Source organism: Hermetia illucens, chromosome 4 (genome assembly GCF_905115235.1).
Source record: "Hermetia illucens chromosome 4, iHerIll2.2.curated.20191125, whole genome shotgun sequence".
Lineage (NCBI taxonomy): Eukaryota > Metazoa > Arthropoda > Insecta > Diptera > Stratiomyidae > Hermetia > Hermetia illucens.
The window spans coordinates 34,224,168-34,245,797 of NC_051852.1; the positions used below are offsets into that span (position 1 = coordinate 34,224,168).

The window sequence follows — 21,630 nt, forward strand, 5'->3', positions numbered from 1 at the left end:
TATGAATGCTTTTGTGATTAAGGCAAGGAGGCAATTTTGACCCACTACCACTTTGTTAATAATAGTATAATAGTATGAAGCCTCATACTAAGAGCTACATTGCTGTTACTGACGGACGATGAATTTAAGGGGGGTCGTAATAAATTTTCCAAACAAAATTATATACTATTATTTTCTTTATTTAAGTAGATGTCGCAACAAGGGAGGATTTTCAGCCCTAGATACTATGTGAATGAACTAACATGATTTTTTGGTTGGGTAGTTTCTGAGAACGGTTCCTTCAAATAATTGGCAATTTTTGGACACCCGCATTCCCCCTTTTTAACCAGTTTCAAAACTAACCTTTGCTTTGAAAAATACTAATTATGAGACCCTCTTTTGATATTTCATATGGCTATATTCTGTGGAAAAAAATTGAACATTTCTGCTCCTCTAAGTTCAACGTGAAACAATGTTATTCACCACATGACAGCTCCAACTTATCTACCAAATTTCATGACAATAGGTGTAGCCGTTTCTAAGAAAAGCGCGTATGACAAACAGGCAGAGGAACAAACAGACGGAAGATAGCTGTAAAATGGACAGTAAACAGGCTTGACGAGGAAATTTTTTAAAGAGGTCCTGTTGCAAAACACAGCGTTAGAAGGAAAGGCAAACGATAAGGCTTCCCAGGTTCGCAAAAAGTTACGACAAGCATGCGACGCATCCATGCCAAGGCGTTCTGTTCCACAGAAAGGAGCACCCAACTTCGAGTGGAACCCTGAAATCGAAGAATGCCGCAAGACCTACCTCAAGGCCAGAAGACGCAGTTAAAGAAACAAAAACCGATCTTGATATGAGCAGCTATATGGACAATACAAAGAGCCGTGGAAAAAATGTGACTATAGTGAAAAGTAAAAACGAACACTTCAGGCGGTTGTGTAAGGAAGTTGATTCGGACCCCTGGGACGCGTCTACAAAAAGTGATTTGCAAAATCGAAGGCAAACGCTCTCCATCGATTACTTGCCCTTGATAGACGAGATAGTGAAGAGCCTTTTCCCATAAAATGTGAACAAACTTTCTAGTGCCCGAGTGGTTTCCAATGGTAAGTGAGGAAGAGGTTCCGAAGCTTCAAAAAAAATAGCAGATTAGGATAATATTTCCGACAAAGTTCTTAAGGCAGCAGTGCATAGACCGTCAAATATGTTTGCCGAGGTATTTACCGCTTGTCTTAAGGAATAAGAAGTATTCCCCACAGAGTGGAGAAGGCAGAGGCTCATTCCCATGCCCAAGTTAGACAAACCTCTGGTACAGACCGATATGCCTTCTAAACAATACTGGCTAACTAATAATCTACAACAGATTGCCGAAATGGAAGGTGGTCTGTCTGAGAACCAGTTTGGATTTAGAAAGAAAAGGTCTACGACCGAATCAGTTAACGTGGTGGCCAATATAGTTAAAGCAGTTGTCGAGGAGGACAAATACTGTTCACTGCTAACACTTGACGTGAAGAATGCCTTCTATTCCGCCAAATAGAGCAAAATACTAATTGAGAGGGTCGAAGTAACTGGTGCAAATTATTGGCGACTTTTTATTAATTGATCGGCTTCTGTGCTGCGTACCAGTAATGATCGACCAGAGGTTAAATTTCAAATTACAAGTAGGGGGTGCATCAACTAGGAATATAAGTGGCCCAAAGTCCAGCCGTCGCTTCCTTGTATGAAGGGTGGTCAGCTGGATCGTACTATATGCAACCCCAATGTGGGCGGATGCACTGAAAAAGAAAGTACATAGAAGAAAAATGGGAGCTGCATATCGCCTAACCGCACTCTGAACACGTTGTGCCTGTCGAACAATATCCGGCGAAGTAGTCTGGAGCAGAGATAATTTCAATTGACACTCTGCTGAGAGAAGAACAACGCCTTTATGATCGAACGTATCTCTCAGAAGAACCTTCTGTTCGTCGGTAGCAGTCCGGGTGGAGTGAAACTCTCGCCAAGTGGCAGGAGATGTGGAACGAGTCATAATGAATTGGGAGGAATAGGGATAGGAAGCTTAAACTGTCAGAAGGAGAAGCGAATGAGGAGCACGGAGGCGATTACGAGTGCAGGATAAATTGAGATCCAGCCCCGCGACGTAATAACACATGGTAGTTCCGCAGGAGAGTGGAAAGAGAAGGAAATGGTCTTCGTGGGTAGGAGTCTCACATAACCATTTGGCAGGAGCCTACGATAGCTTTTGAACCTTTCTTCCTTCCAACGAAAGAAAAAAAAGGAGACGACTTTAATAAGCTTTTGCTTTCAATAAAACCTTAAGAAAGTAAAGGCAGAATTTTCCTCCCAGAGCAAAACGAAGGTCTCCCCTCGCAAATCGTGACTACGAATGTCTTACCAATAATAAGGTTATTTTTGTGTTAAAAATAGTCGAATTTAAAGGCGCTGCAGTTTCTTCAGAGATGGTTTCTATATTTATCTCTTGGGATTAGAACTAGGAAACTGAAAATTTGATCTTCCTTTCCGATGATTTTAAAACTTGTGTTAATGTCCGCAAAGTCCTATTAACCTCTGTTATTTGTTGCCTTATATTTCAACCCCCAATCCCTTTAAGGGCAACGTGACTGGTTTACATTCACTACACTCCTAGTGTCCACGGCTTACACTTTCATGGAATTTCAATAAGTTCAATCAGGAGTCAGGTCTAGGTACAGGTGACTTTAAAAATACATTTTGAATTCATTGGGGAGGGGAGGAGGGCACTGGTATCCTTCAAAGAAGAAGTTAGTTATTTGTTCACAAGAACAACCGGTATATATTAGAAAAGTGCTAGGATGTTGTTGTCATACAAGTCAATTATTCAGGGAGAAATTCACGCACCAAAAATAACACCACTTAGCCAGGGCATAATATTTACATTTATCATTCAATTCAACGTAAGTTATTGATGTGAAATTCTTACCCTTCGTGTGGGTTTAAATCCGAGCCAAATACTCCACTTAACCTCCGGCAATTAAAATAACGCAATAAAAACGTTACACAACTTCGGAAAGTAGAGCACAATCACCAACACCAAATTGACACCGCTTGCACAATTATTATCAACAGAACGATCAGCTCCGATTGAACGCCAAATCAATAGTGATCTTCGGTGATCATGTTGATAGAACTAATAAGAGGAATCTGCAATTACATTGTCCACTTGAACAATTTCGATTACAATCGACTCACACAAATCTCAATAGGGTTCAAACTGCCTATTGATGGACCACCATGCTCACGCTGCACTTTCAAGACAATCTCCAGCGATCTTCTCGCCGACAACAGCCTTGTATTCAAAAACCAGCTTTTGATTAGCACTTTCACTAAGTAGAACGCAACGCACGTGGTTACTTCGTCACTAGGAACCGTTTTATCTGTAGCTAGGATGGTTCCTACTCGCACTTTCAACCGCTGCGACTCCAGAGAACTAACTACACAACACGAAATTGTAGGCTGAGGTCAAGAAGGCGTACTAAAATCCGCGAAGCCGTATCTCCATGATCATGTCTCAACGATTTCATTAAAAATACTAATGATGTGCTAAACAAAACTTTTCAGCTTGGACTTGGGAGTCAATTAAGTTCGGAATAATATGCGATGAGTGCGAAAAAATTCCCAAGATGATTATGAATCGCGTCGTGGATTTGGTGAGCTTACTCGTAAACCGATCTAGCCGAGCTCGTCTCAGCTAAGCTCCTCACTTAGCAGTGCTCAGTGTGTAAATCTGATCAACGCAGAGGACCGAGCCTCGTGTTGAAGACGCTCTCATGCTGATAAACTTCCTCACAACAATATTTCTTGTAGTTGGACGATCTGAGTTAGTCATACCCAACACGACATATCTTTGATCGCAGATCGTCAATCATCGATCAGCAATAATATAATCAGCACTTGGAGAAACAATAAACAACGTACGTAGGTGAGCCGAGATATGTCTGCGTTAAGACGATATTAGATATTTGGACTGTCTAATCTTATCTTTTTGAGTAAAAGATGAGATATTCAAAGTGATTTCCGGTGGTGTTAAGTCCACATTGGAAGTTTTTTGGAACTTTTCGATATTGTCATATCAAAGTGTACATATTTACTGCGTTTTGTACCTTGTGGTCTTCAGCTTTTTCTATGATGGGAAAGCTTGAAAATTTGATAAAAATTTTCCGCGACAAGAAAAAATTCCAGGAAGCTAGGCCGAACAGCAAGTGGGAAGTTGGTTCTGATGCTTAGGGGGAGCTGCACCTTGAATCGATGGATCCGACAGCAAATGATCAACCAATATTTGCTCAATGCCAACAGTCCGGCTAGACGCTGGTCTGCCTTATAGAACGCTCCTCTACTCATAACATTCTGTTAAGAGAGAAAAAATTAACTTTTTTTATCTTTGCTGCTGAAACGACTAAGTAAGCATCTTCGTCACAGTTTATTGTATTGTGATTTTTTCCAAATATACTGATCACGTCTTGATGCGGTCATGAATGACGAGTATTTTTCTAGTCAAGCATGACTCAGACCAAAGATGCTAACACATTCAGTGGCAAGTAAAAAAGCAACAGGAAAGGAATTCAAGAACCTATGATTTGCAGAGAACCCACCCGCCCCTTTGTTTCTATCTTCATTAAAGGTCTAACCGGGTTTAATCCGCCCTAAAGTTACGACCATGAACGATGATCTCGATGACCACGTAATTGTTTGGGTGGGCATCTGGGCGATGATGTACTTGGGTCAAGCGCAATGCCGATAGGCAACCAAAGCCGTGGGGAAGATACTCAAGGTCGTTTCATGTTGTTGCTAAACGATCTTATAGAAACTTTCAGCTATCTTCTCTCCAAATGGCGAAGACAACTTCAGGCTTTCGTTCATCCATGCATGCAAGAGAAAGCAATGTCATATGGTCGATTCTTCACCGTCAGCGCATCCAATGGAGTTTTGGGTGATACCTTCAATTAGCATGTTTGGAGAGGAACAAGACGATCATTATCGTCACAATCGATCATTAACCAAATCACTTGAAGATACAATGAACCTTCAGAAAAGCCAATTAGACGATTTTCCATTCATACGTTGGCGACTCTTGATCACCAATGGATCGTGCTGTGCAGCCATTTTTCATTAATGAGACTCAACGTAACATGAAATATTATTTGACGGGCAACTGCTTTCCAATTATCGATAAACAATGTCCGGTGGGGCCGAGGCTTTAGTTTCCGTTGGGTGTATCTATCCAGACTCATTATGTTGGAATACGTGAGGCTTTTACGGAAAGATATTTGAATACTGTTTGAACGCATATATCAATTGACCTTTCTGGGGACGACAGACTTCTGTCATGGTCAATGTTGATTGTAATTGTTGTACCCACGATTTCAATAAATGATTTGCATTCCGTGGAAATTTTAAGCAATGAAGTATTGAAAAGGTCAATAGCAAAGATAATTGATGGGTGGCACGCGTTTGCTTTAATGGCCGTTTGACAATAAATTTGATTGTTTATTGAAAATTTAATTTATTATGGAAAATGAGGCCTATTAAAAAAAACCAATATTTCCTACTTTGCTATCTGAAGGTCATCCTTTGAGGAAGAATATTTCCCAGAATTTACTCAGCTAATGGTTATTCGGCAAAATTGAATTAAAAGTCAAGACTTTCCCTCCACATCTCGTTCATTACGTTAGTCAGCCGTTAATCTTTAAATCTTCAATGAAATTATTGAAACAAATTGGCCGTCAAGGGCTTAACAAACACGATAATGCATGGTTTATTGATTCATTTGTTATATCGACTCTGAAAGTAAACAAATTACAACTAATGCCAGTAATATTCGATTTCGAGAGTATGTACTATATCTAACTATATTTTATTGACAAGGTAGGATCAAATAAGCCGCAGACCGAAAGCTCGGCGGTTCAAGCATGAAATGTATGATGAGTACTCTAGGTAAGAATATTTGGACCCAGAATACGAGTAGTTCTACATAGTTGCTCGTAGTACATATGCGTTAAGCATGTTCAAGTATTGACTTCATTACCAGATACCACAGATATTTTATCTCTAAGATTGTAGCGATTTCATTCAAAATAGACAAATTTGACTCATTAGAGCTTTGTTAATAAGAATAGGCTTCGTACCAAACTTTCCACTACCGTGCCTCCATATTATGGCCTATGCTAGCGATTTTAGTTCTAGAATGAACTTAAGGAGTTTTTTAGCGACTTTACGAAACAGAATATTATATATATTAATTTCTTCTGAGCGGATGATAAAATGAAAAGTATGTTGAGACCTAGGTGACATATACGGGGACCGACATGGTTTTTCTTTTCAGATTTTTTAGTTTGGTAGTTGAGATTGGGCCTGAAATAAATGGCCGATTTCAAAGCCCCACAAATCGCCCTGTTACAACCGACGACGATCTGTACCGGAATGTATTAATCAAGACTTTTCATTTGATGCATGATATGACAATAATAATGGTAATAACCGTTATTACGACAATCCAACTGGATCTGTGCTTTGAAGTTTATTAAAACACTTTATTCAAGACCGTAGTGATACACTTCAGGATTACAGTATCCTGTATGTTCGCCCGTCATTACTACACTGATTCGGCTCAGATACTCATCCACAGCTAAGTCGAATGGTATCCGACATGCAGTCACGATGCCAGTGAGATTTGAACCGCGATCTTCCGTGCGACACCCTACCGTTCTAACCACTGAGGTATCCTATACCAATCCACCAAAAACATGGCGTGAGCAGTGTATCCATTCACATGTATTCACTGTATACGACGATGACACCAAGAGATTCCCGTAAAATACAAAACTTTAACTTTCTATAAGTCTGTTAATAATAGTTGGATTTGCTTCAAATTTTTCAGAATTTAACTAAGGGGGTTTCGGGTAAATTTCTCAAATATTGTAATATGCTATTATTAATTGGATTTTGAGACTTAGATTTCGTGTAATTGCCTTATTGTGATTTTTTTAAGATTTCTCGGTTGCATAGGTTCTGAGAACGAAATCTGCTTCACTTTTTGGCGCTGATACTTTGAGCCCTCACTCGTTATGTGTTTCACTCAGTGTCAGAAAACATTTTCAAAGATCTTTTTCGAAAAGTACTAACTGAGTTTTTTCATTTGATGCTCTAAATGCCTCTGTTTTGTAAAAAAAATGTACATCCCTTTTCGCATATATAGCTCCCGTTAAACACGACACAAAATGACGGTACTCGTTATTAGTAAAGCGGTTCATAGACCACGTATTCTCACAAAATTTTGTGATAATAGTTCCAGAAGTAACAGAGTGAATTTCATGTAAGGGACAGATAGATGGACAGCCAGAAATTGAACCTTAAAAAGGTGAGAATTGGGCTAACACACCGATGGTGTCAAAGAACATTTCTACAAATTTGACAGCTCTCGGATTATTGTGGGACACAGCATTTTGAGTGAAGCAAGAAAATGGACAAAAAGGAATTTCGTCTGTTAGTAAAGCATCGCATCGCATCGTCGAAAATATCAAGAAAGTCAGAAAAATAATTTTGGGTGATCGCAAAGTGAAGTTGATCGATTTAGCTAAAACGATCGTCATCTGAGTGGACTGCATGCAATCGACTCCAAACGGTATAAAGACGCCACAGTCAGCAAGTAAGGTTATGGCATCAATCTTTTTGGGATGTACATGGTATAATATTCATTGACTATCTTGAGAAGGGAAAAATTACCAATAGCGACTATTACGACGCCTTCTTAAAGTCAAACCTGATAAAGAAGCTAGAAAGGGGCTGTCACGTTGAAGTTGAAAAAACCAATCGTCGACAAAGCTAATGGCCAGCGTAACCGTAGAAAGAATGCTGCAGTGCATGATCAGAAATATGAGATCTATGTTTATCTTGATAATGTGATATCTGGAGAAGAAATCCGCCTGCTTTGACCGAATAATTCACGTTTAAAGATCTACGTCCTCAATTACCAGTTGAGGCATCGCAGAAGTGGCAAATGCCCGGAATTTAAAAAGGTCTGAATTATGATGTGAAGTAAACCTCTATCGTTGTAGAGTCATTCAGGGTTTGCTAGCTTCTTACGGACCGGAGGTAGAGCGCATCATAAATGAACCCTAAAAAACATTGACGGTGATGTATGGGTCGCAGATTCGACTACTGAAGTAGTCATATGGGCCAGTGTCTTTGTGTGGACAAAAATAAGCGATGCATAGCATCATCCAGTTTAACGTTATCTGAATTTTAAAACATGATTAACACCCTCAATTTCCTCAAAATAATCTTGAATGATTTAATGCAAGGGCAAGTCTATTACAAGGTCTTGCAAAGTTCGACATAACTCTGGTCAATAAAGGTGATGAAAGCACCTTTCGGAAAGAAGGGTCTGGCTCAATTATCAACCTGGGTTATCTTAGCGTGACACTTGTGCGTATGTCCTGGCATTTTTCCGCGGATTGCACACACACCGGACAATTATTTTCGAACTATGAAGAGAACAACAGGGCAAGAGACCAGCGTGCCCGAAATCGAAAAGTTCATCAGAGTATCGGAGTGTAATTATGCGGTGTTTCCAGGGATTAATTATTTGAAATAATTAAAAACTTTTTTTTTTTTTCGCTCGTGCAGATATTTATTCTTGCAAATACCTGATGAGTGCTAACAAGTCTAGTGAGCAGCAGACTTGTTAGCATTGATGAAGGGAACAAGTGGTTCCCGAAATATCGGTATTTGCAAGAATAAATATATACACCAGCGAAAAAGAAAAAACAAGTTTTTTATTATTTCAAATCATCAGAGTAGTTTGCAAATTCTTTCGATGAATCGTCATGGAGGCATGGCTCAACTGATCTGCTAAAGCTGGCGCCTCCTCGTAAAGAACTCTTCATGTGATACAATGCATCACCAAATCATCTAACGCGTTCATGCCAAGCAAATACAGATTTTGCCAGATCCAATTACTGCTCTAATAGTCTATTATGCAGAGTTCAATCAGTTTGACACCGAGCAAGAAGACTGGCTCAGGAGACGATAGATAGCACTAACCAGAGACGAACCAAACACTCATACAAATATGGAGTGCCACAGAAATCTCAAGCTGACTTCCTAAAAGGAAATATTTTAAGGATCTCTTTATGGGGAACCCTCTATAGAATTGCATTCAGAAGTTGCCAGTTGGCGGGAACCAAGGACGCCATCAAATTGGTTACTGGCTTGGCCGAAAACGCGATTTATTGAAAGGGTATGTAGCATCAGCAAATATTACGTGGAGGTAAATGATATCAAATAACGTCTTGTCCGGCGAGGTGACGGTCACAGACAACAGAAAATCCATCTGTCCTTTACCACTGATGAAAGGGAGCAATCTATAAAACACTCAGAAAAGGGTCCAGGCTGATCCTTACCATCAAGGAGTGGTTGTAGAGGAAGCATGGGGATATCAACTATCAACTATTCATCTAGTATCTCCAGGCTTAAATCGGACACAATTTGATTGCCCAATTTGTGATGAAATTCCGGAGTACCCAGAGTATGTATTTTTTGACTGTACGAGTTTCATAGATGCTTAAAGAAACTTAGGGGATATTTTAGGTGCGGTGCTGGTACTTGAAAATTTGACTCGGGGAATGCTGTCATGCTCGTAAGACTCTAGATAGATCAGATCTATCCAGCATAAACTACAAAAGGCTGAGGAGACCAGGGAAGCGCTACATATAGATGAAAGGAAAGTGAGTTGATTTTAAAGAGAAGGATTGTTATTTATAGTAAGCCAGTTCTAAAATTTGGGCGTTTTCGTGAGCAGCGTTTTATTTGTTACATTGGGATCCTAAGTAACTGGAGTTTAGGTACAATTCTTTCAAATATTGCGTTAGGCATACAGGAAATCATAGTTGTTAGGTATCTTTTCTATTATCCTTAATTTCGGCGAATTTGGTTATCTACTCCGCACCCTCCCTTGATGTAACCTTTTCTAATGCCTTGCATGTTGTCGAGGAAATTCCACGCCAACGAGGATGGACGGGATACTCCTTTCAAAAATACAGCGAGCGCGAGGTGAGATTATTTTTAACCCCCATACTTTGAATATATGAGGCAACAGAAAAACAGCCATCGGAGTTTTGCTTTCCTGTGTATGCTGCAGGCTTGCCAGTCCTTATGTATTGCTCGGAGACTTCAGTTCTTAGTAAAAAAAAAACCGAACTCTAAGCCGTGTTCGAGGGAAAAATCCTGCGAAGAATTTTTGGCCCCGCACATGAGGATGGACGATTCCGTAGCCTATATAACGACGAAATATTTGAGTTATACCTGGTTCTGAATAAAATCCGGCTCAATAGGATAGAGTCGGCGGGTCACGGAAAATCTATGGCAGAAAAAGAAGACGAGGCAGACCCTGCCTTAGATGAAGCGATAGCGTAGGCCAGTATGTCATATAGCAATTAGGGATATGGAATTAGTGCACCTCGATACAAACCCGGGATGTCTAAAGTTCTTTATTACGACAGGCCTAAACCGGATACCGGTTATTGCGCTGTTAATAATGGTAATGATTGCTCAAGGAGTAATGCTGCACATGACGATAGGTGTAGTCAACAAACAAATGTTCACAAATCCGTTTATTTCCGCAGAATATTTGTTTTCGATATCTTTTACCTGTATTCATATTGTAGGAATGATACTTTTCTATAGCTTACTTACCAAATACTACCATATAATTAAATAGGAACAAAACTCACCTGTAAAGAGAAGAAAAAATTCGTTAAGATTATTTATATCGAAAAATAATGTAGCAGTTTGAATTGAAAGCTAAAATAAATTTAAAACCTAATTATGTTTCCTTGTCTTGAGACTTTTACAGAACTATCCGATTACGTTATCCAAAAAATCAGCCATGATTCGTCCTGGAAGGCGTATCAAAATACCAATACCGATATACATTGATTTTCGACAATACTCCAAAGAAAACAAATTTAGAAGTTGTTCCACGATCCTCCGGTTTATTCAAATGCCATGAGTATAAAAAGTTAGAAGTGACCAGAGCTTTTATAAAACTTCTAAATATAAGCGGGTCTTAATATAAAACGAAGTAGGGAGAAAGTGTTGTAAAATGGGCACTCTGTTCGAAGGAGACAAAATTGAGCCATTGAAATTGATAAAAGGCAAACATAATGTGTTAAAGACCATGAAAGACACGCTCCTACCAAGGATTAGAGAGACCAGGAAAAAAAATTACACGTATTCCTTCAAAATTCAAAGTTTGATAAGGTCGAAAAGCGAAACAGTGGGATCAAACGATTATTATCCGAGCCTTCACAGGATGCCAAAATCCAAAAAGAGTACCACAGGAAAAAGGAAAAAAGCTTAAGTCAGCAGCGATACCGGTTTTAATGACTGGAAAGGAGGTAAAACCATAAAAGAAAAGGAAACGGGGAGCAGCGAAGTTCGCCCAAATGAGGGTGATCCATTAAAGTAGAACACGTTCCGAATTGATGTCTTTTAAACTAATTGCATGATATTTGCCGAAATTCTCTGAAATTCGGAGGGAGTGTTGGGAAAGGTGTGCCTATGGGCCGCCAAATGCGGACTCGGCATAAATCAAACCAAAACGGAGCTGTTGCTATTCACCATCAATTCTACCTCCCGCGGTTGAATGAATAAAGATCGATTCTTTCCCCCAATGTAAAGTATCTGGGTGTAATCCTGGATCCAAAGCTGAATTGGAGATTGAATCCAGAAGGTTCAGGGTGATGGTTAAGAAGATATATGTATGTATATGTATAGTTTTCTATGCCAGTAAGAAAACCTTTGCAAAGATATTGTGTCTTCGGCTGACGAGATATTTTCTGGACGTACAAAGTTGTGGGGCACACCATCCTAATGTACGGCTCTATCATATCGTGGTTTTGAGGCAAAAAATACAGTAGAACAAAGCTTAATAGGATTCAAATAGCCGCATGTGTAGGTGCTACCGGAACCCTGCAATCCTGCCTGGCAGATGTTGTCAATGTACTCCTACACCTTCTCCCCCTAGACCTCCACATTAAATACGCTGTGTACGTGATTGTGGATGTTGGCCAGCGAAGACCTACTACGATAGTAACATTGCAGATGAACTGGCTCGGGAAATCTGCACATTCCTCACGGACTATGCCACGCGCAAGCTAAACTTCACGAGGAACTTTGCTGTGAACTCTCGAGCCAGAGCAGAGTAGAAGACCGATAGCGTGTTGCAAGGCTATGATGCAATATTATTCACCGACTTATCAAAGATGATTTCTCGAATACACACAGTGTATTCCAGTCGTATGGTCTCTCAGATTTCGCTAGTGGAAGTACCGGCGGATACTTAAACTCTATCGATGGCTGGGGTATGATCCAAGCCTCAAGGGTAACATAGCCATTCTGACCGACAGTCAAGCGGCCATTAAGCCTTTATACTCAGTGACGACATCCTGCAGGCTGGTGGGTAGTACAGAAACGCGCTGAACAATCTGAGCGACACGCACAAGGTCACCCTCCTCTGGGTCTTCGGTCATAGGAACTTAAAGGGGAATGAGCGAACCGCTCTTGGAATTCTTTCGGCGGGTACGGTATGTATCCCGCTGGCGATTGTCAAGGGTGAAATATACTCGGACTACTTAACAGCCCCGGACTTCAGATGGCGAAGGTTCAACACCTATGCTAAGCCAAGGAGGATTTGTCTCGCTTATAACAAAACCTGATCGCAAGAGCTACTGTGCCAGACGCGTGCAAATGCATGCAAGATTACAGCAGATTCGGTATACCCTGCAATTTGATTAACAAAGCTGCAGAGAAGAGGGGGAAACCCTCAGGTACTTATTTTCCGAATGTCCAGCTCTAGCTGGAGCCAGGCTTTAGACCCTAGGTAAATCATACTTTAAGGGCCCCAGAGAGATCTCAGGGTGGGAGAGCTGCTTTCCTTCGTGAATGCTACGGGCTGATTTTTGACATCTGAGTCGCTCGGATGCATCATTGCTCCCATAACAGCAGTCATGGATTTAGGAGTTTGTGACTTCAAAACGGCACACGCAGCGCTAATTAGGCTCCTCGGAGCGACCACTGATACATACATACCTAGCCTTCACCTAAATTGGAGTTCATATTCTTGGAAAATAAGCTAGTAACGTAAAATTAAAACTTTTTTGGTTTCGGATAAAAATTAGAAACGTTACACGTCTCGTAATTGGAGAACTCTAGCTACGACCTTAAGTAAGCTAATGCCGCGTAGTTTTCTTTGTTTCGTCTTAAATTATTCGAAAATTTTTTTAAAAGTTGTTCGAAATAATGTTGATACTCCAAATTTGATTGAACTTCAATTAAATCTTTCCACTAGAAAAACAATTTCAAAAAAGTGCGTGAAAATAAGTCTTCTAATATGATTTTCCCCGTTAATGGCACGCTAACGTAAACATTGAAGAAGATGGGAAAAATACTTAAATTTACAAAAAAAAGTTTAACAAGGCATCAAAAATCTTCATTTGAGGTTTTGTTTGTAAAACAAAACCTTATTAAAATCGGTTCAATGTCTGTCTGTCTATACCGATTGACACGAAATTTGGTGAGAAGGTGGGACCTGTGGACCCCCAGACATGCAGTGAGTGATATCCTCCTACGTTGAGATTTAGGGTACCTGGGTGTAAATTTTTTTCAGCAAATATAGTCATGTGGGGTATCAAATGAAAGGTCTCAATTAGCACTTTTCGAAACCGGTGTTAGTTTTGAGATTTGTTAAAAAGGCGAGGAGTGCGAGGGGTGCAAAGTGATGATTTCTTTAACGGACCCATTCTCAGAAACTACTCAACCGAAAAATACTCTCCATATCGATATCTGTTCAAATTAAGTTAATAATAGTATATTACGATATTTTTGGGAAAATTGAGTAAACCCCCCTTAAGTTTATTTCAGAGTTATAAAAATTGGTAGTAGTATAAAATATAATATGAAGCATATGATCTGCAAATTTGATCAAAATCATGCTATTAGTAACAAAGTTACAGTAGCTCGAAGGTGTCTTTGCCGTGTAAATTTACTCGGGTTGTAAATTGTAAATTGTTGTACTGAATCTGACATGCTAAATGCATATTCTTAACGGGCTACGTACAAATGGGATAGTTCTACCCCCAAATATACTCACACAAGAAGCAAACAAAACCTTTCATACATGAAGCGCCCAGCTTGCGGTTTCCCGACTTGTTTATATTTTTTTGTTATAATCCTAGTTTGCACCGTGGTATACTCCGCACGTTAAAATGACGTTTATTTTTTCTTCTTTAAGATGCGAAAGGCGCCCTCAAGCGTACCACCGTACCACCCGAAAATACAATTTTAGGAGATGGGTGAATAAGTTTGAACAAATTATAACATATGTTAAAGATATTAACAAATATCTGGTGAAAAATTCTCATTTGGATCATTATCCAGTTTTAAAAAAAAAAAAAAAAATCACAAAAGAAGTAACAAACGGCCTCCTCAAAGGATGACCCCGGTAAATAAAGTTCCATGTTTTGTTTAACGATTGAGGGGCCCTAAGTCCACATCTACTTGATGTCGAACCGGATTAAATGGAAAGCAACTTGCTCCCTGTTTTTTGCTCCACCATTCAACATCTGCGAGCCGCTTCGATCACGTTGCTCCCAGGGCAGAGGTGAGGCAGCATCTGACTCCCTGGTAAGAAACGGTAAAGCCGTCTTCGCCTAATAAATCGCGATGTTTTTAAAGATGAGTCCAATAAGAGCCTCACATTGAAAAACTACGGCTTTGCGTGCACAAAGAAAGATGGCGAGGGACAAATTGCTATGTCTTGTTCTGATTGACTCTGGCAGAAGCGCAAATTGGCTAAGTATGCAATGTATTTGATGAAGTTCAAATTCTGCATTTTAGGTATTTTTTTTTGCTTGAAAGGTGTTGCCTAAAACAAATGTTTCGATGCCTGCAAAATTTATCGGAATAGTAGAGAAATCACTCACTTCTTCTTCTTTTTCTTCAACCTTTGTCCCGTTCACAAGCGGGGTCGGCTCGACGTGATCGGCTTCGCCATTTGGCTCTATCGAATGCCTGATCTGGGTGCAATCTCGAGGCTTTCAAATCCTCATCTAGCGTATCAAGCCAGGCAGGCCTAAAGCCTTTTGGTCGTTTACCATTGACTTCGATGTTCGGACCAATCTTGGCAAGTAAATTCTCGTTGGCACGAATTGCGTGACCATACCATCGAAGACGCCTCTCTCGCCTCTCTTCCTCGATCGGCGCAACCCCATAACGATCGCGGATATCCCCATTTCGGCTGTGATCTTAACGTGTGACACCACTAGTCACTCACTCACTCACTATTTCCAAATATTGTAAGCCATCAGAAATATACAATTTTAAGAAGAATTACGTTCTAGGATTAAAGCAATAAGTTACTCTAATACCCTGAAATGCCTTCCAAATCATTTCAACGTATTCAATTGCTGAAAACCTTTTCTAGGGCAAGGCTTACCAAAGGTACTTATGCAATGTATATCTTTTTAACAAGCAATGGACAATGGACAATTTCTATAACGTGTTCATTACCTTCACTGCAAAGCTGGTTTGCATTGCGTATCGGGGATGTGATGTAAATTTCTTTTGAACCTTTATTATCTTTTCTATCCCACTCAAATAACTGGCTGACTGGAGGCAAGTAACATTACTACATTTTGGTTCTGAAACGTGCATTTAGATAATATCCATATTCGGAACACCATCTGAAACGGACAACTAACAATATTCTCTAAAACCCCCAAATAAAACCTTAGTAAACTTTGGATAATGGGAGTCTTAAACATTGATAACCTGCTTATTCTGTTTGCTAGGGAACCAGATATATTCCGAGTACAATTTACCCAGAACAGAATATAATACGATAGTATAAAAGCAACCACAATCCGGAATCACAAAATGCAAACAAGGTCGAGGATACCAAATTCCCCATAATTCAAACTGCTCTAAAGTCTCGTACAATAAATCCTTAACCTGGAATTTCATCTGAAATTTTCAAATCTGCTACGTATAAGCCCGATACAATACTCAACCTGCTCTCTACCAACCCTTTAACAAACATATATGCTGCTCTCGAGGCTCTCTTATAGAGATGATTAAAAGTTTAAAACAACAAACTGAAATTTCCTAATAAAAACAATATTTACTAAACTTAAAGTTTTCAACTATTTTCAGCAGCATTTCCATTTATTTTAATTCAGTTCATTTCATCTGAGCACAGCTGAAATGCATACGATATGAAAAGTTTTTATCCGGATTTTATATCTACTCCTACATGGACCATTCAAATGGTGAGTAATTTTCAAATTACGCCCCTCGATCGTTGTATAATCTGTGAATTGCTCACAGAATGTGTGATTAAAGTGACCATAAGCTATAAAATTCTTAACTAATGTAATTATGGAAATGTTTTGTGAAAATCGATTTATTTATCCCATGATAAGATACCTCTACGCACACAAATGTGAGATTCATAGTGACAATGGATTGGCTCTGGGAGATGCAGATAAGATAGTTCGTGAACATCATTAGCTTCATCATCATCATCAACTGCGCAACATCCGGTATCCGGTCTAGGCCTGCCTTAATAAGGAACTCCAGACATCGCGGTTTTGCGCCGAGGTCCACCAATTCGATATCCCTAAAAGCTGTCTGGCGTCCTGGCCTACGCCATCGCTCCATCTTAGGCAGGGTCTGCCTCGTTTTCTTTTTCTACCATAGATATTGCCCTTATAGATTTTCCGGGCAGGATCATCCTCATCCATACGGATTAAGTGACCCGCCCACCGTAACCTATTCAGCCGGATTTTATCCACAACGGGACGGAATCGTCCATTCTCATGTAAATTCTTCGGAGGATTCTTCTCTCGAACGCGACTAAGAGTTCGCAATTTTTCTTGATAAGAACCCAAGTCTCCGAGGAATACATAGGGACTGGCAAAATCATTGGCTTGTACAGTAAGAGATTTGACCCTATGATGAGACATTTCGAGCGGAACAGTTTTTGTAAGCTGAATTAGGCTGTGTTGGCTGACAACGACCGTGCGCGGATTTCCTCATCGTAGCTGTTATCGGTTTTGATTTTCCACCCTAGATAGGATAAATTATCAACGGTCTCAAAGTTGTATTCCCCTATCCTTATTCTTCTTCGTGTTTGTGTTTGACCAGTGCGGTTTGATGTTGTTGGTTGATTCGTCTTCGGTGCTGACGTTGCCACCATATATTTTGTCTTGCCTTCATTGATGTGCAGCCCAAGATCTCGCGGCGCCTGCTCGATCTGGATGAAGGCAGTTTGTACGTCTCGGGTGGTTCTTCCCATGATGTCGATATCGTCACCATAGGCCAGTAGTTGGGTGGACTTGAAGAGGATCCAACCTCTTGCATTTACCTCAGCATCACGGTTCACTTTTTCAAGGGTCAGGTTAAAGAGGACGCATGATAGGGCATCCCCTTGTCGTAGACCGTTGTTGATATCGAATGGTCTTGAAAGTGATCTGCTGCTTTTATCTGGCCTCGCACATTGGTCAGGGTCAGCCTAGTCAGTTTTATTTATTTCGTCGGGATATCGAATTCCCTCATGGCCGTGCACTGTTTTACCCTGGCTATGCTATCATAGGCGGCGTTAAAGTCGATGAACAGATGGTGTAACTGTTGTCCATATTCCAACAATTTTTCCATCGCTTGCCGCAGATAAAAAATCTGATCTGTTGCTGATTTGCCTGGAGTGAAGCCTCTTTGGTATGGGCCAATGATGTTCTGGGCGTATGGGGCTATCCGGCCTAGCAAGACAGGAGAGAATATCATAGATGGTTCTTAGCAACGTGATATCTCTATAATCATTATCTTATATATCTTAAACTAAACGCTTTTGTTAAAATTCCGATATTGAATTTTCAGATATTTTGTTATTCTGTCTTTCTAAAGACGACATTTGGATCAAGGTAACGATTTAATTATCGTCATTTGGTCCAGCGTGCAGAACTGTTACAAACAGCCCCAGTAGTCATAGGTCGCGTACCTCTGTATTGAGACAGAAATTCCCTATTTGCTTTTTTTGGAAAAGTATGTCCCAATACTGAACAGTTTGCAAATTCTTTATTCTTTTTTCGTATGTAAGCATGTAACATTTTGGCAATTACATCCACCGTGAAACAGTTTTACTGTTCGTAAGTCTTAAACACTTGCTAACAACAAGCACTATCTTCGAGCGACAGAAAATTGAAACGGAGAAACTACATATTTCGTCATTCAAAAATTTGTTATTTAGAATTCGAACCAAAAAATAGATTGTTGATTGTCTTCCGATATAAAAAATGATGTCCCCAGATAATTGCGATACACAATCTTCATCGGAGATGTGTGTACTCTTATAGATTGCAATAGACAATTCATAGATAGAAGAACAAATCAATAGTTGTGAAAATCAACACACGCAGGCCACAATCTTGAACATTTTATCGAATACTATGTTAGCAACTGTCGGATTCGACGCCAAATAACACACCGCAATATGCACAGTCTTCATCAAGACGATATCGATTACCAAATAACAAGAAACAGGAAGAGTCGAGTAAACGTTGTGAACAACGCTATTCGCTATGAATAGCGATGCATCTGAATAATGGCGAGATACTTGTCATGCCCGAAGATGAAGAAGGTCCCCTCTTGAAGGTGTTGTACATCTTGCAGTAAGCAACGCTAAGCAAGTACTCATAGGAATGGAAACGATTTCTTCCTGCTCTTACTTTCCTTTCGTTTTGTTGTTATGTAAGAAATGATTATGTCCTTATGCAATATCAAATTTTAAGTAAAGAGCCAACATGGCGAATAGGAGGAATTACGGGACAATATATACAAAGAGCAAGGGAAATAGAGTTTAGTCATCTAAAGCAGTGGATGCACTTAGTCCGCTCAATTCTTCAGATTCTAGAAATGTACGCACTTCGAAGCCAGTATTAAGTTCAGACTGGAAGCTCCATGCTTCACGTATGAAAGGTTTTGTGTATTTCTTTTATAACAACATTTGAGTCGACACTTGTCCCATTAGTACCTAACACTTAATATATGCATATATTGGGTTGGGGAAAAAGTAATGTCGTATTTGTGATTATTTAACATACTTAGAATTATCCGATTTAAGTCAAATATCCGCCGTTTTGTTCACAAACTTGTTGCTATTTAGAAGGCAATTCCATTATCCCCCTCTTATAACCCCCCCCCCCCCCCCCTCCTTATTTGCAAAAAAACTCAGACAGCCAGTTTTCGCAAGCCTCTTCTGAGGCGAACTTAGTAGCATCAAGAGCGTTTTACATGGACCGGGAGTGATGGTAATCACTTGGTGCCAGGTCCGGACTATACGGTGGGTGCGATAGGACATCCGAGCTCCCGTACCTTCTGGCAGGTCATCAAAGATGTGTGAGGCCGAGCGTTCTCTTGATGGAACAGAACACCATTCCTATTGACCAATCCTGTCCACTTCTGGTCAATCGCCTGCTTCAGATGGTCGAGTTGCTCACAATAGAGGACCGAATTGAGGGTCTGGCCATAGTTGAGAAGCTCATAGTGGATGACTCCCTTCCAATCCCACCAAACACACAACAAAGCCTTCCTGGCCGTCAATCCGGGCTTGGCGATGGCTTGGGCCGGCTCGCTGCGCTTCGACCACGATCTTTTTCGCTTGAGGTTGTCGTACGTGATCCACTTTTCATCACCAGTCACCATCCGCTTCAAAAATGGGTCGAATTCGTTTCGTTTCGGCAGTGCATCGCAGGCGTTGATTCAGTCCAAGAGATTTTTTGCGTCAACTCGTGTGGCACCCAAACATCCAGTTTTTTTTGGAATCCAATCTTCTGCATATGGTTCCAAACGGTTTTTTTTGGTATATACCCAGTTCTTGGCCAATGGAGCGAATGCCCACATGCCGGTCTACTTGGACGATTTCGACGATTTTATCGGTTTCTACAACGATTGGCGTACCAGTACCAGTGGGGTGTATCTTCGACATCCACTAGACCAGAACGAAATCAATCGAACAAATGCTGCGCTGTGCGAATCGTGACAGTATCGGGTCCATAAACTTCACAAGTTTTTTTTCGGCCGTCTTCCTTGCATTTTTACCTCCCAGGTAGTAAAACCGTAAAATATTATATGACGAATTTCTTCCTTGGTGGACTCCATCTTTGACGCGCTAGAACTTGAGACTGAAACGTACGATCATAAAACTATCAAAGAGGCATCTGTAGCCCAGATTGTCGTCTTCAAATCGTCGTATAGTATGACCCGATGCGATAAGTACAACACAAGATATGTTTCAGTGTCGCAATCTATTGACCTAAGTTATGTGAAAATATCCTCTGTCTGGTGGTACTGATATTTAAAGTCTTGCATTTGCAAAGAAGGGACATCTTTGACCTATTGTAACTTCATTAGTAATAATGCGATTTCCACCTTAGTGGGATTATGCTTTATACTATAGCCTACATTGCTGCAATATCGTGATTCTAGGACGAACTTAAGGGGAGTTTTAGAGTCAATTTCTAAACATTATAGTACTATACTATTATTAACTTTATTTGAACAGATATCGGTGTGGATGGATATTTCGGAACCTAGGCACTCCCTGATTTTTTTTCCAGATATTTCGGTTGGGGAGTTACTGAGAATTGGTCCGTAAAAGAAATGAATACTTTCGACCTCCCGGGCTCCCTCCTCATCAAAACTAGGACCGGCTTTGGAAACTACTAACTGAGACCTTTCATTTGATACCCCACATGACTATATTCGGTGAAAAAATTTTACACCCTCCTTTTGCAAGTATAGAGACCTCCTTAAATTCGACGTAGAATGATTTCCACCAAAATTTAGTGTAAATCGCTTCACCCACTTCCGAGGAAAATGAATGTGACAGACAGGTTCATTTATCTTTGCAGGGTAGCACAGGATTTGTTTGTGCAGACCACCTACGAATCCGCGATGGAGATTGATGTCATTAGTGAACCGTACAGAAACCTTTACGGTGGTATATGGGTCACAGATTCGACTGGTGGAGCATGGGTCAGGCGGCTAGTGACTTTGTACGGGCAAAAATAAGCGGTATATTCCTATACAGCTGCTTTGCCCCACCGAGCCTAACACTGCCTGAGTTTGAAGACCTGTTAGACGATCTTGCTCACGACGCAAGGGGACGAAGTCCAAAGGTAATATATAGCCAGTGACTTTAATGTGGCCATCGAGTGCGGCAGCAAAGAGACTAACGCAAAGGCGCGCTGCTTTGTAGAGGCATTCGCCCAGGCTCAGAAAGCAATAGGCAGGAGCGATTAAGGGTAAAAGGAGCATACCTATAGGGAAGGCCGCAAGAACCTCAAGCTCGCCATCCAGCGTAGTGAGAGGGAATGTTTTAAGAAGCTCTGTTCAGAAGCGAATATAAATCCGTGGGGTAGTGTCTATAAATTCGTAACAAGACGACTCAGAGGCCATTCATCTCCGCGGATCGCGTGCCTCATGTTCTTGTTGAAAATGATCCAGGGGATATTTCCCGAAAAGAGGAGGGTATTGACACCTTGCAGCGTCCCCTGAATGTGACGT

The 21,630-nt window shown here is 40.5% G+C and overlaps 1 protein-coding gene across 5 annotated transcripts in view; it reads right to left on the bottom strand.

Moving 5' to 3' along the window:
* The window catches only part of LOC119653416, a 404,817-nt gene that overhangs the window by 117,387 nt on the left and 265,800 nt on the right, over positions 1 to 21,630 (bottom strand). Inside the window, exons 1-2 of one of the 5 annotated variants that reach the window (XM_038057988.1) lie at positions 3,205 to 3,751; positions 2,936 to 3,142 (exon numbers count right to left, since the gene is read on the bottom strand). The exons of 2 other annotated variants lie outside the window; for them this stretch is intronic. The gene's annotated coding sequence lies outside the window, so the exon portion shown is untranslated. Of the gene's footprint in view, positions 1 to 2,935; positions 3,752 to 21,630 lie in introns of those variants that run through there. 2 more of the 5 variants (XM_038057989.1, XM_038057987.1) reach the window with 2 other exon arrangements.